The sequence below is a fragment of the Ambystoma mexicanum genome, chromosome 11 (assembly GCF_040938575.1).
Source record: "Ambystoma mexicanum isolate Mex_15411 chromosome 11, UKY_AmexF1_1, whole genome shotgun sequence".
Taxonomy (NCBI): domain Eukaryota; kingdom Metazoa; phylum Chordata; class Amphibia; order Caudata; family Ambystomatidae; genus Ambystoma; species Ambystoma mexicanum.
The window spans coordinates 254,182,386-254,197,084 of record NC_090934.1 but is presented as its reverse complement, the minus strand read 5'-3'; positions in this window follow the sequence as shown (position 1 = coordinate 254,197,084).

The following is a 14,699-nucleotide window of genomic DNA, read 5'->3' as shown; positions in this document are numbered from 1 at the left end:
AGCTCAAGGATGCCCTGCCGGTGCTGGCCCATGCCTGCCCTTGGGCACCTGCCGGCCCTTTGCCAGGCGGGTCCAGGGCCCACAGAGCACTTCCCGTCCAGGCCCATTGGAATGCATGGCCCTACCAGATGGCCGCTCTCCGAGGCCGGCCATCTGGTGGTGGGCCATAGGAACGACTGCAAGGACCAGATGGCCGGGCCGCTCTGGAAGTCCGGATGGGCGTCAATTGAATACCTAACAGACTTTCGAATGAGCACCCATGTGGCGCCGGACCACTCTGTATATGGTCTCTTGGATTGACCTTCCAAATGTTCAGTCTTGAAAGCTTACAATTATTCACATCCGTCATCGCAAACGCCTCTCACACAGTTCTCTTTATACAATAGATGCTGCTTGCAACTTTGGTTCGAAACACAAGCTGGTGTGATATCAGTCTCTCCGACTCACTAGCTGTGCTGTCTTTTCTGATGCTGCTTTGTTGTAGGAGCCAAGGGCGGTACCACAGCGGCAATTGCTCCTACCCGCCTGGGTTTTCGACGAGAGAGCCCCGGGTACTCACGACACACTGTACAGGTTTGATCAGCCTTCAATCCTGGTCTTTGGTTTCTTACTTTCCCTGGTTCACGAAAGTAACGGTCTTTAGATTTTAACGGTACTTCCCTTCTTGCGGCCCTCTCTGGTCTCACTGTATTTCTCTTTGTATTAAACTGCCATCTTGGAACTGCTGTCTCCTAGTGTGTTTTTGTCACTGCATGCGCCAGTGTCCTAACTTGGCGAGCCCGCTGGTGCCGTCCGGCACACTCTGCAGCCGCGTCAGCATCCCGATTGGCTTTCACAGCTGTGGGCCGCAATTCTGCGCATGCGCCGGGGACTGGCAGCTGGATTTTACGCATGCGCAGTGAACGCAGCATGGTTTGTTGCCATGGGCACCCAGCGCATCTGTGCACAGTCTACACTGGCCATGCTGCCCCATATAATCACAGTATCCACAGCGCTCAGTGGGTTGCAGCCTTTTCTTTAGGTGAAATGCTAAGTTCTTTGTCTCCTTGTGCCTTCCTTGTTGCTGTTTTCTGGGCTTACCCCTTTCCTCCTTGCTGGCTTGCCTGCCTCCTGATCTCCCTTGCTAGCCTTCCTCTCCTTCCTCTATTGCCGTGAGTCTCCTGCTTGGTTGCTTGCTGCATCCTCTTCCTTACCTTGACCTGGGCTCATTCCTTCCTCGTTTCTTCTGTACTCACATAAGTATCAAGGCCTCCCACCTACAGTGCTTGCACTGCCTGGTACCACGTTTCTAGTGGAAAGGTCATCTACCGTGGTGCATGGGAATTGCTCCCTGTTTCATGCTTGTTATATAGTTCTAGCCTGGCTCAGGGGTGGAATTCCACACTGCTCTCCCATCGGGACCATAGGGGTAGGGACGCAGTAGTCTTCCCTTCCCAGAGAGGAAGCTGCATAATTCCTGAATTCTTGCTGCCTGATTGTCACTTTACAAATCCCTCCCATTGTAGGACCCAAAAGCCCTTTCCTGCAAAACACCCTAAGTAGAATACTATTCATACCTCATATATACATAATAGACATTTAACATCTCCTGTCTCTGTTTTTGTTTTAAATAAAAATCCTAAACAATATAATTTTTGAAGGCCTAAAAATCCTCTGGACTCCAACTCTCATAGCGCCTCAAGTACTGAGACAAGAAAGAGGAATAAGGAGTTAATATGGATTGAAAGAAACCCCAAACTAAACACGCAGACAAGTTGTTGCAATGAAGCTCAGCTATGCAGGACATTTAAAAATGGCTTATGCCTCCAACAGAAGGTCGGAGAAGAGAGAAGCAGAGTGGGTGAAGCGGAAGCAGAACCGCAGGGGAACTGACTGCGCTGAAGAAGGAAGGTGCTTTCAAGCCGCTGCTTGTAAGCATTATCTATAAGAGTGGCGTAATACAGAGGGAAGCACAAGCACCGGGAGAGAGCCGCTAAGGAGCCGGCAGAAGCAAGAAAGCTGTCGAGGACGCGGCCGTGCCAAACAGTGGCCGCTTCACTGGCAAGTTGATGCAGAGCCGGTGGGAGAGCTTAAAGGAATAGTGCGCTCAAAAATATTATTACCTTAAACGATGGGCAATAATCCAAAACATACATTAAACATATTTTTAATGAAAGTTCCTATGTAAACTTTTGAGCAAACGAGGCTCAAAGCGTTTACATGGGAGCATCCATTTTGCCATTTCAGGCAGCCTCCTCAGCTCTGCCCTGGCGGCAGTAAGCAAGCAGCAAAAGCCCCCTACTGGGAGATTTTGCTTACTGCAGCCAGAGCAGAGCTCAACATGAGCTGAGGAGGCTGCCTTCACTTTCCTTTTACGTTTTCGGTGCTCCCCAACCCCAGGGAAGCACACAAAACGTAAAATGAAGGCAAAAAGCAAAGGCGCAGCTATTACAAATACAAAGTTGTTGTATTTGTGATTGCCGTGGTTGGAAAACCACGGAAATCATAAATACAACAATGTTGTATTTCTCACTGCGGCAGCTTTCGCTTGGAGTCTCCTGGGCTCCCTCAGGGTTGGGTGAGCCCAGGAGACTCCAAGCGAAAGCCGCCATAGTGAGAAATACCGTGGTATTTCGAAGCACATCCGTGTTTTGTTTCTGTCTGCAGCAGCTTTCACTTTGAGTGTCCTGGGCTTCCAGGGGGGAGCCCAGGAGACTCAAAGTGAAAGCCACTGCAGGCAGAAATACAACACGGTTGTATTTAAAAATGCTGCGGTTTTCTTTCTAAGTTTCTTGGGCTCCTCCGGCTCGGAGGAGCGCGAGAAACTTAGAAAGAAAACCGCAGCGTTTTTAAATACAACAACATTGTATTTATGTTTGCGTTAGTTTCAGCTTGGAGCCCAGAGGACTCCAAGCTGAAGCCACCACAAACATAAATACAACATTTTTTTGGGCGCCGCGTCGCTCCCGTCCCCCGGGCCCGGCGGCGGTTCCCGGGGAGCCCCGGCGGTGTCCCCATCCCTCCCCGGAGGGAGAAGCTCTAATGGGGAGTGACGGAGGCTCCAAAGCAGCCCGGGCCGGGGCCCCAGGCTGCTGCAACCACCCCGGCCTTGGGCGCCTGTCGCCCAAACCCCGGACCTGCCCGGCAGGCCCCCGGGGAGCACCAGAGGGGTCCCCATCCCTCCCCGGAGGGAGAAGCTCTAATGCGGAGTGGGGGAGGCTCTAAGGCGGCCCGGGCCAGAGCTCCAGGCAGGCTCCCAAGGCCGGCCTTGGGTCCTACAAAGGTCCCCACGCCCGGCGGGGTCCCCGTCCCTCCCCGCAGGGAAAAGCTCTAATGTGGTGGGAGAAAAGCTCTCAGGCGGGGCCTGGCCGGAGCTCGAGGAGGCCCTGCCGGTGCTGGCCCATGCCTGCCCTTGGGCACCTGCCGGCCCTTTGCCAGGCGGGTCCAGGGCCCACAGAGCACTTCCCGTCCAGGCCCATTGGAATGCATGGCCCTACCAGATGGCCGCTCTCCGAGGCCGGCCATCTGGTGGTGGGCCATAGGAACGACTGCAAGAACCAGATGGCCGGGCCGCTCTGGAAGTCCGGATGGGCGTCAATTGAATACCTAACAGACTTTCGAATGAGCACCCATGTGGCGCCGGACCACTCTGTATATGGTCTCTTGGATTGACCTTCCAAATGTTCAGTCTTGAAAGCTTTCAATTATTCACATCCGTCATCGCAAACGCCTCTCACACAGTTCTCTTTATACAAAGATGCTGCTTGCAACTTTGGTTCGAAACACAAGCTGTTGTGATATCAGTCTCTCCGACTCACTAGCTGTGCTGTCTTTTCTGATGCTGCTTTGTTGTAGGAGCCAAGGGCGGTACCACAGCAGCAATTGCTCCACCCCGCCTGGGTTTTCGACACAAGAGAGCCCAGGGTACTCACGACACACTGTACAGGTTTGATCAGCCTTCAATCCTGGTCTTTGGTTTCTTACTTTCCCTGGTTCACGAAAGTAACGGTCTTTAGATTTTAACGGTACTTCCCTTCTTGCGGCCCTCTCTGGTCTCACTGTATTTCTCTTTGTATTAAACTGCCATCTTGGAACTGCTGTCTCCTAGTGTGTTTTTGTCACGGCATGCGCCAGTGTCCTAACTTGGCGAGCCCGCTGGTGCCGTCCGGGACACTCTGCAGCCGCGTCAGCATCCCGATTGGCTTTCACAGCTGTGGGCCGCAATTCTGCGCATGCGCCGGGGACTGGCAGCTGGATTTTACGCATGCGGAGTGAACGCAGCATGGTTTGTTGTCATGGGCACCCAGCGCATCTGTGCACAGTCTACACTGGCCATGCTGCCCCATATAATCACAGTATCCACAGCGCTCAGTGGGTTGCAGCCTTTTCTTTAGGTGAAATGCTAAGTTCTTTGTCTCCTTGTGCCTTCCTTGTTGCTGTGTTCTGGGCTTACCCCTTTCCCCCTTGCTGGCTTGCCTGCCTCCTGATCTCCCTTGCTAGCCTTCCTCTATTGCCGTGGGCTTCCTGCTTGGTTGCTTGCTGCATCCTCTTCCTTACCTTGACCTGGGCTCATTCCTTCCTTGTTTCTTCTGTACTCACATAAGTATCAAGGCCTCCCACCTACAGTGCTTGCACAGCCTGGTACCACGTTTCTAGTGGAAAGGTCATCTACCGTGGTGCATGGGAATTGCTCCCTGTTTCAGGCTTGTTATATAGTTCTCGCCTGGCTCAGGGGTGGAATTCCACACTGCTCTCCCATCGGGACCATAGGGGTAGGGACGCAGTAGTCTTCCCTTCCCAGAGAGGAAGCTGCATAATTCCTGAATTCTTGCTAGCTGATTGTCACTTTACAAATCCCTCCCATTGTAGGACCCAAAAGCCCTTTCCTGCAAAACACCCTAAATAGAATACTATTCATACCTCATATATACATAATAGTCATTTAACATCTCCTGTCTCTGTTTTTGTTTTAAATAAAAATCCTAAACAATATAATTTTTGAAGGCCTAAAAATCCTCTGGACTCCAACTCTCATAGCGCCTCAAGTACTGAGACAAGAAAGAGGAAGGAGGAGTTAATATGGATTGAAAGAAACCCCAAACTAAACACGCAGACAAGTTGTTGCAATGAAGCTCAGCTATGCAGGACATTTAAAAATGGCTTATGCCTCCAGCAGAAGGTCGGAGAAGAGAGAAGCAGAGTGGGTGAAGCGGAAGCAGAACCGCAGGGGAACTGACTGCGCTGAAGACGGAAGGTGCTTTCAAGCCGCTGCTTGTAAGCATTATCTATAAGAGTGGCGTAAAACAGAGGGAAGCACAAGCACCGGGAGAGAGCCGCTAAGGAGCCGGCAGAAGCAAGAAAGCTGTCGAGGACGCGGCCGTGCCAAACAGCGGCCGCTTCACTGGCAAGTTGATGCAGAGCCGGTGGGAGAGCTTAAAGGAATAGTGCGCTCAAAAATATTATTACCTTAAACGATGGGCAATAATCCAAAACATACATTAAACATATTTTTAATAAAAGTTCCTATGTAAACTTTTGAGCAAACGAGGCTCAAAGCGTTTACATGGGAGCATCCAAGCGAAAGCCGCCGTAGTGAGAAATACCGTGGTATTTCGAAGCACAACCGTGTTTTGTTTCTGCCTGCAGCAGCTTTCACTTTGAGTGTCCTGGGCTTCCACGGGGGAGCCCAGGAGACTCAAAGTGAAAGCCACTGCAGGCAGAAATACAACACAGTTGTATTTAAAAATGCTGCGGTTTTCTTTCTAAGTTTCTTGGGCTCCTCCGGCTCGGAGGAGCATGAGAAACTTAAAAAGAAAACCACAGCGTTTTTAAATACAACAACATTGTATTTATGTTTGCGTTAGCTTCAGCTTGGAGCCCAGAGGACTCCAAGCTGAAGCCACCACAAACATAAATACAACATTTTAAAAGCTGCCGTTTTCTTTCTACGTTTTCCGGCCTCCTCCAGCCCGGAAACCCTAGAAAGAAAACCACAGCTTTTATATTTCAAATGCTTATTTAAAAAAAGAGATAAGCACTTACCTAGATGCAGCTTTCCTGTCTGTCTGCATTCTCTGGTCTCCGGCACCAATGAAGCAAAAGCCACCCAGTGGTAGCTTTTGTTTATTACAGCTGGCTGGCTTTTGCTTCATTAGTGCCGGAAGGGCGGCACAGGAGGCATCCATTTCACAAAATGGATGCCTCTTAGTGCTTAAAATTTTGAGTTTGAGCTTCATTTGCTCCAAACTTTACATAGGGACTTTTAAAAAAAATATTTTATATATATATTTTTGATTATGGGCCATCTTTTTAGCCAATAAATTTTTGAGCACACTATTCCTTTAAAGAGGGTCTGCGGACCGGGGGACGCTATCCCCTAGTGAAGACTTCGCCGCAACAACGTGCAACGCTTCAGAACTGCTATAAGATACCAGTGTGTCTGCTCAGTGATGATTGGGAAAGCCGGGCGTACCGACAGGCATATGAGCAATTAAGAGCTGATTTTGAATGCCGACCAAGTAAAATAGAAAGACAGAATTTGCACAAATCCTCATGCATGAGGTCAATATGGGGAAAGTTGGAGCAAATGTTATGACAAGCAGATGAATGTTAATGAAGAAGTTAGAAGACAGAATTTGCACCAGTCTTCATATCCGACCTGCCTGCGCCTCCCCTCCTGCCTTAAAGGGAGAGGGAGTGCGCTGGTAGGCAAAGCCGTGCTGTGAAGATCTGAGGGAAAGGCTTTTGAAGCTCTCAGCAGCTCTCTGCTGCTCGTCGGTGCCAGCCACAAGATATGGCTGTGTCACAGGTAAGCCTCACTCCAGCAGCAAAGTTCAGCACTGTGCCCTTTACCCCTTGCTACCCGCCATGACCAATACTACGCTAGCTGCTTACCCCTCCTTGCCCCTCAGAAAGGAACGCTTTGGAGTGTGCACTTGCACTGTGCCGCATCCTGCTTCTGCTGCACTCCCCGCCTTCCGTAACTCACACCTTGCCTGCAGTACTTCCTCCATGCCCAAAGAGCAGTGCACGCCTCAATCCCCAAACCGTACTTATTCCAATCCCGTGGTGAGCACCACACCCACCCATATCCTCTACCGAGCGTTGAGCCCAATAGCAGTCTGAGCGATAGTCTCACAAGCCATTCCTGAAAAATTCACCTCCACTCCCCATCCGTACCTCATCCACAAACCCGGAGCAAATACATCACCCGCCTGCTGCCCAACAGAACAATCTCCTCTTAGACGCACCACAACACAGTCCCTCTTGCAACCCAGCACCTGCTGCTCTACGCAGAAATGCCCACAATACTATGACATGTGCCAAGGCTGCTCCGCTACATTCTGCTACACCCTGTGCATTAATGAGTTGCACTAAGACCATCACCCAGACTCATACTATGAACTCACCAACCACCAAACTCAGTGAGGCCAACACCACCACTAGTGACAATGATACAGCTTCAACTTTTACCTTTGCGAATTACTTGCTTGCTGATGTGACCTCACCAATTTCCAAATGCAGTGATGCCAACACTATTGTAAGTAGCCATGTTGTTGCTTTAACCCTGCTCAATGCCAAACCTAGTGATACCAACACTATTGTATGTAATGATGCTTTTACCATTGTAAGCAGCCATGATGTTGATGTAACCGTGCTCAATGCCAAACCTAGTGATACCAACACTATTGTAGGTAATGATGCTTTTACCATTGTAAGCAGCCAGGATGTTGATGTAACCCTGCTCAATGCCATACCTAGTAACACCAAAACTACTGCAGGTAATGGCGGCAATAACACTGTAAGTAGCCATGTTTTTGATGTAACCATGCCAAATACCACTTTTAGTGAGGCCATTTCCACTGCAAGCAACCATGTTGTTTATCTGACCCTCCCAAATGCCAAACCTAGCGATGCCAATATCATCGTAGGTAATGATGTCAATACCATTGTAAACAAGCATGCTATTGATGTGATGACCTTGCCAGTAACCGCATCTTCTGATGTTATCACCACCACCTGCAAGGCGCAGCTCTGTGTCATCACCATACCAACTGCACCTCCCCCACCAACCCCCAGCCCCCCAATATACAACCATCCAAATCCAGGTCCAACCCCACCTTTCCCACACAGAATCCCCCTTTTAACTGTGCCCTCATCAATGCCGGTCCATCAACACCCACGCCATGGACATTCACGACATCATCACCACACAAAACCTTGACCTCCTCATGTTAACTGAAACATGGTTACATGAAGCCTCCGGCTCTGCCCTTTCCCTTGCCCTGTCAACAGGTTACACCATTCTTAGACAGGACCGACTTGCCAAAGGAGGGGGAGTCGCCATCATAGCACGAGACACCGTACCCATCATAAAATCCGACAAAACCATAGACAACAAGAGCGACTACCTCCTTATTAAACGTAACGTCTCGCACAACTGCACCATCGCCATTCACCTCATCTACCGCCCCCCTGGTCCCCTGGGTGACTTCCAGCCTGCCCTCACCCACCTCCTCAACTAAAGCCATCCTCCTAGGAGACTTAAACCTCGGCCTCAATGACCCCAAAGATCCAGCAGCAAAGTCCCTCAACACTGCTCTTGGGACCCTAGGGTTCACCAACACCATCTCTGATCCCACACACATTCTAGGCCACACCCTGGATTTGGTAGCCCAACACAACTGCCACCTCTCCATAACTGCTAATGCACCGGCCCCATGGACTGACCACCATGGCATCCAGTTTAACATCACTACCTCAAAGAAAACACCCCTCACCACACCTACCCTTCCACCAGCATTTCCAGAAGCGCTCATCAGCTCACTGCGGATAGATTAAGGCCCTGCTTTCAAGCCCCCCTTCTCCAATGATCCTGAGACACTAGCAATAGCATACAACACCATTATTAAAATTAGCAGTGGACGCCATTGCTACCCTCAAAGCAAGGAAAGCCAAGCCCACCAGGCACGTCAATGCGTTGTTCACTGATGACCTCCTAGAACTTCGCTCCAAAAAACGGGCTTCACTATCCCTTTGGCAAACTAATCATTCGATTGCAGCCAAGCAGGATTTTCAAATGCAATCTAAAATTTACAAAAAATCATCCGGTCCAAAGCCATCTCCTTCAAAGCAAGGATTTTGGGTGCTCAATCTAGAACCAAAGAAATCTTCTCCATCTTTAGAGACCTAGAGACGCCCTCCACCCTCCCACAGCATATCACCAAAGACAAGACCTGGTGCAATGAAATCCAAGCTGCCATGCTCAACAAACTGGACTCCCTTAAAGCCAAAATAAGAACAACGCACAAACCTTGTCTAGTTCCTCTCTCCCTGAACCATCACAGGTTAAAGAATCTACCCCCATATTTTCCTTCAATGAAATTCAAGAGCAGGATATCATCAATATCCTGAAAACCAGGACACCCTCTAATTGTAAAGGAGACAGTTGCCCTGACTCTATCATCAAGGAATGTGCCAGAACCCTCGCCCCCTTCCTTACAGCCTTTGTGAATGCCTTCTTTGCCACCGAAAAAGTTCCTGTCTGCCTCAAAGAAGCCTGGGTTGGTTTGCTCGCTTCTTAAAAAACACACCCTTAGCCCCCTGTCCCCCAACAACTACAGACCCATAACAACGGTCCCATTCTTGCTTAAAATACTAGATAAAGCTGCCTACTCACAAATTCACCTCTTCATCGAAGAGAACAAAACCTCGGGCTGCGACAATCCGGGTTCCGCCCAGGCCACAGCAGTGAGATCGCATTACTCGATCTTAAAAATCAGATGGATGAGTCTAGAGATGCAGGTAACCGCGCGCTGCTCTTACTCCTAGACCTTTCCACAGCATTCGATCTTTTTGATCACAATGTCTTCTGCCACCACTTTACCTCCACAGCCAACTTCTCACAAAATGCAACTACTTGGATCCGTTGCTTTCTACAAGGGAGGTCCATGCAAGTCTTCTCCGACCTATTGTCCGTCTGCCCTACCATTATATCATGCGGGGTGCCTCAAGGGTCATGCATTTCACCTACCCTCTACAACATTTTTACAAGGCCCCTCTTCTTCATCCTGGACTCACCAGGTATCTCCTACACGAACTACGTGGATGTTACGCAAATCTTCCTCCCACTGACAGGTGACTATGAATCACACGCTGAAGCCCTCAATACTATTTACTCGACTATCCAGGCCTGGATGGCCCGCAACTGCCTTTGTCTCAACAGTAACAAAACTGAGCTTCTCATAATCGGGTCCTCCAAAACCCTAAAGAATCTCAACTCCCAATTCAGCCACTTCACTATTGACAATAACTCAATCCCAGTCTCCAACTCTGTCAAAACCCTAGGAGTATACCTAGACTCAAACCTCTCCATGACTAGGCAAGTCAATGCCATAGCTTCTGCCGCTGCATACCATGCTAAACTCCTGAACGCAGCAAGACCCTTCCTATCCAAGGAAAATTGCCTTACCATTGCCCGAGCTATTACAGGGTCAAGACCTGATTACTGTAATGCCCTTTTCTTGGGCACCTCTTCAAAAAACATCGAGAAGCTGCAGGTTATTCAAAACAGCGCTCTCTGGGGAGCACTAGGCATCCCCAAAGAAGAACACATCACTGCAGCTGGGAAACAGGCTCACTGGTTACCCATCAGAGAGCGCATACTCTTTAAGACCCTTGCCTTGACCCACAAATGCATCATCCAAACTGCCCCTGTACCTGCACAAAAGAATGCACCGATCCATAACCACCAGACCGAACAGAACTCCCTACTCCAACTTGCTAACAGTTCCCAGAATCAAGAGAGTCAGAGCCGGTGGAGCCAGCTTCTGTCACGATCCGCCTCCTTTGCTCCTGTTTCCATCACTTGGGGGCATGATTTGGGCTTTATTCCCTACAGGACTTTCCTTCCGAACCTTATGCTACAGTGCTGTGATGAATTGGGAGTGCTAAATCCTTATTTGCCAAACTACTTCCCTTTCGGATCCATTCCAGGTTTTTGCCAGCCAGTATGCTGCTTTAATGAAATGACTATGCTTCCCAGAATGCCTGGCCCACTGCTTCATCTCCACCCTTGCAGGACAAGGCTGGGTGGAGGATAGGCAACACCTGTGGCTGCAGGTGCAGCAAGCAGCACACCTGCGGCGTGTGCTCGTAAAGCAGGTTTAAAAGCCTCAGTTTGCTTCAGTCCAGTGCTTGTCATTGTTGCAATGTTCCTGTTGTGACTGGCCCCTTGTTCCTGGTTCTTAGCTTCTGCTTCGATTTCTGCTTCCCAGATTTCCCTTCTGTCTTCCCCTGTCTGCAGGCAGCATTTCTCAGTGCTTTCCTTTTTGGTGCAGCCCAGTTTGCCTGTGTTCTATATTTCTCTGACTTGTCCTTTGCTGCTGTATACCTTGATGTTATAGTCTTTCCTCCTTTTTAGATTAGCTTTCTGCCTTTTTTCCTTGGATGGGTTGGGAAAGTTTGCTCTTGTAATTTTGTTTTCCCTGTTCCTGTTCCTTTACTTTTCTTGGAATCCATTCCATGTTTTCCCTTGCACCTCTGCATTTACTTTCCATTGATCATTAGCTGTGGTGTGCGCCTGCGGTTGTAGCTAGCTCCTGTGTGAATGCCTATGTTTTCCTCACTATTCTGTAATCACTATTCCTACTTGCTCCTTGTCTTGAGTCTTATGTATTTAGTTATCCTCCCATTGCTATTACAGCCTTTCGGGGTCCCTGTTTGATCAGCAGGGTTCGTGGGCTCGCTGACATTCAAGTGGTATTTCTCGTCCTCGTGAGTACTGTTTTTAAGTTTCCTTATTTAATACCATCAAGAGTGTTAGATCACAGATCCTGTCGTTGCTTGCCCTCTACGTGGGCTTAGCGCTGTCAGTACCTGTAATAGCAATCGTGGGTAGGAGCTTGCCGACTTTCCTTACAGTCATAAGGAATATTCTAAGTGCTTACCCCACATCCCTTTTCATATATTTGTATTGTTGTCACACTTTATTTGCACTCCTGGGTTTTAGTATACCTGAGTTTTGGTTCCTGTATGTATGTTGTTTGACTCAAACCATTCACTGTGTGATATTCTGCACATTTCCCTTGCCATATTCACTGCCTTTGTCCTTACTTGACAGATTCCTGATAGCTTCCCTTACCTGGCAGCCCAGCATTGGAACGCCCTTCCTCCAACGCTCAGAGGAGAAAACTCACACATCGCCTTCCGCAAAGCAGTCAAGACCCTACTCTTCACTTAATTCACCCTCACTCACTCAAGTTGTTACACATACTGTTTTGTCACAATGTACTAGGTATGTATGTATGTATGTATTTAACTAACCTGTATTCACTCCAAAAAGCGTCACCGACGCCTACTGTAACTAAGCCTTCATATGTAACAGCGCCGCAATGCCTTTGGGCTGTTTGCGGGTTATATAAATATAAATAAATATGGGGAAAGTTGGAGCAAGTATTGCCACAAGCAAATTAATATTGGTGAAGAAGTTAAAAGGCAGACATTGTACAAATCTCCATATATGAGATGTCAAAATGGGGAAAGTTGGAACAAGTAGTATCTGAATCAGACAGTGCAGAAATAAAACTATGCTATACTGAAAGACAGAGAGAACATTGAAAGAAGTCCTGCTAAACAGAATATATCAGGCAGTGAGCCTTTGTGGGAAAGATACCTGGCAGGAGAGTATACCAGGGGGGTCTACAAAAGCCAGAAGGGGATTCGTGGCAGGGGAGTATACCAGGTAATCCAGTTGAGGCATAGGAAATAAAAATACATTGTGAAAAGATACCTGGCAGGAGAGTATACCAGGGGATCTAAAGAATATACTGAAGGATTCCTGGCAGGGGAGTATACCGGGAAGACGTCCTTAAGACGTTGTTGTATAAAAGAGACACTTATGCCAATCCTGAGAAGTTGTTGTGTGGAAGAGACATTCCTACCAACCTTAAGGATACATTGTTTGAAAAAGACACTTTCGCCATCCTTCCTGAAGAAATCCAGTGGATGGGAAACACCCACTGGATCCAAGGAATCTTCCTTGGAGGAGACTATTTTGTTGTATTTATCAATTTTCTGTGGCCGCCTCTCATTTCTGACCCATCACATTCTTCACAGACCTTCCCTTTTACCAGAGCTTTCTCACTGTCCCTCTTTGGCATAGTCTTACTTCTTCCTCATAGTCACTAACCTTCATCAAGACTCTTCTTCTTCACTACAGTCCTTATCATTTATTACAGTACTTCTCCTTTGTCATGGTCCTTCTCGATCACCAGTCCTTCTCTGTTAGTCCTTCTTCAGAATTCTTGTCCTTTTCTTATCTCAGTTGTTTTTAATTCACAGCCCATCATCAGTCTTCCTCCTTAATCAGAGTCATTTATTACCACAGGTCTTCTTCCCACACTCCTTCTCCTTCATCACAGTCCTTCTCCTTTGTCATTACATCACAAGCCTTCATCAGTTATTCATCATAGTCCTTCATCACAATACTCATCTGTAGTATTTGCTGTCCAGGAAAACAGTTAGGAGGCAGTAATGACTCAGTAGATGTAAGTTGTGAAAGGCACAAGCTTTATTGTGAGCTGCAGGGAATAAGATGGGTTATTTGGGGAGCAACAAGTAAGCAGACCATTACAGCTTCATCGCCCATCTTACAATGACCAACCGTCACCCTTAAAACTCTCAAAGAACCCAGAGTTCCAGCTACCCTCACATTACATAAGATGCAATGCTTGGTGTGACCCAAGCCAATACTACATTATCCTTAACCAGTCCTTTGTCACAGTCCTCCTTCCTCAAAGTCCTACTTTTTCTTCAAAGTCATTCACTTTCGTCAAAACCATTCTCCTTCCTCTCAGTCCTCTTCCTTCATCAGTCCTTCCGAAAGATAGTCTTTCACCTGTGTCAGAGTTCTTCTCCTTCATCACAGTCCTCCTTTGTCATAGTCCATTGTCACAGTTCTTCTCCTTTGTCACAATCCTTGCCATTCAACAGTCCTTCTTCTGCACAGTCCTTCTTCCATCACAGTCATTCTCCATAATCAGTCCTTCTACTTAATCAGTCCTTTGTCACAGTGCTTCTCCTTCATTATAGTCCTACTCCTGTTTTATAATCCTTCACCTTAATAAAGCCTTTCTCCTTCATCACAGTCCTACTTCATCACAGTATTTTCTTTTGTAATACTACTCCATCAAAATCCTTCTTGTTTTTTCTTAGACCTTCTTCATCCTCATGGGCTTTCTCCTTTGTCACAATTATTTTGCTTTCTCATAGTCTTACTATTTGTTACAGACTTTCTTCTCCGTCACAGTCCTATCACTGTCCTTCTCATTCGCTACTGTCCTTCTCCTTAAGTAGTACTTAACCAGCACTATGTCACTGTCCTCCATCATAGTCCTACTCCTTCTTTATACTCATCCACCTTTGTTAAAACCAGATCATTCACTGCAGTCCTTATCCTTCATCACTTTTGTCAGTCCTTCTCCTTCTTCATAGTCTTTCGCCTCTGTCAGATCCATTCTGCTTCACTGCAGTTCTTATCCTTCATCACAGTTGTGAGAAACCTGAGGGCGTTCTCACGAATAATCCAGAGGATCCTTTATTCGGGTGGCCCGAGGAGGGCCATCGCGCTTGGAACCCAACCGTGGGGGTGGACAAGCGAGGGAGGCTCACCTGGGCAGTGGCTCCTTGCCCCTATCCATCCTATCCTCCCTCTACATTCA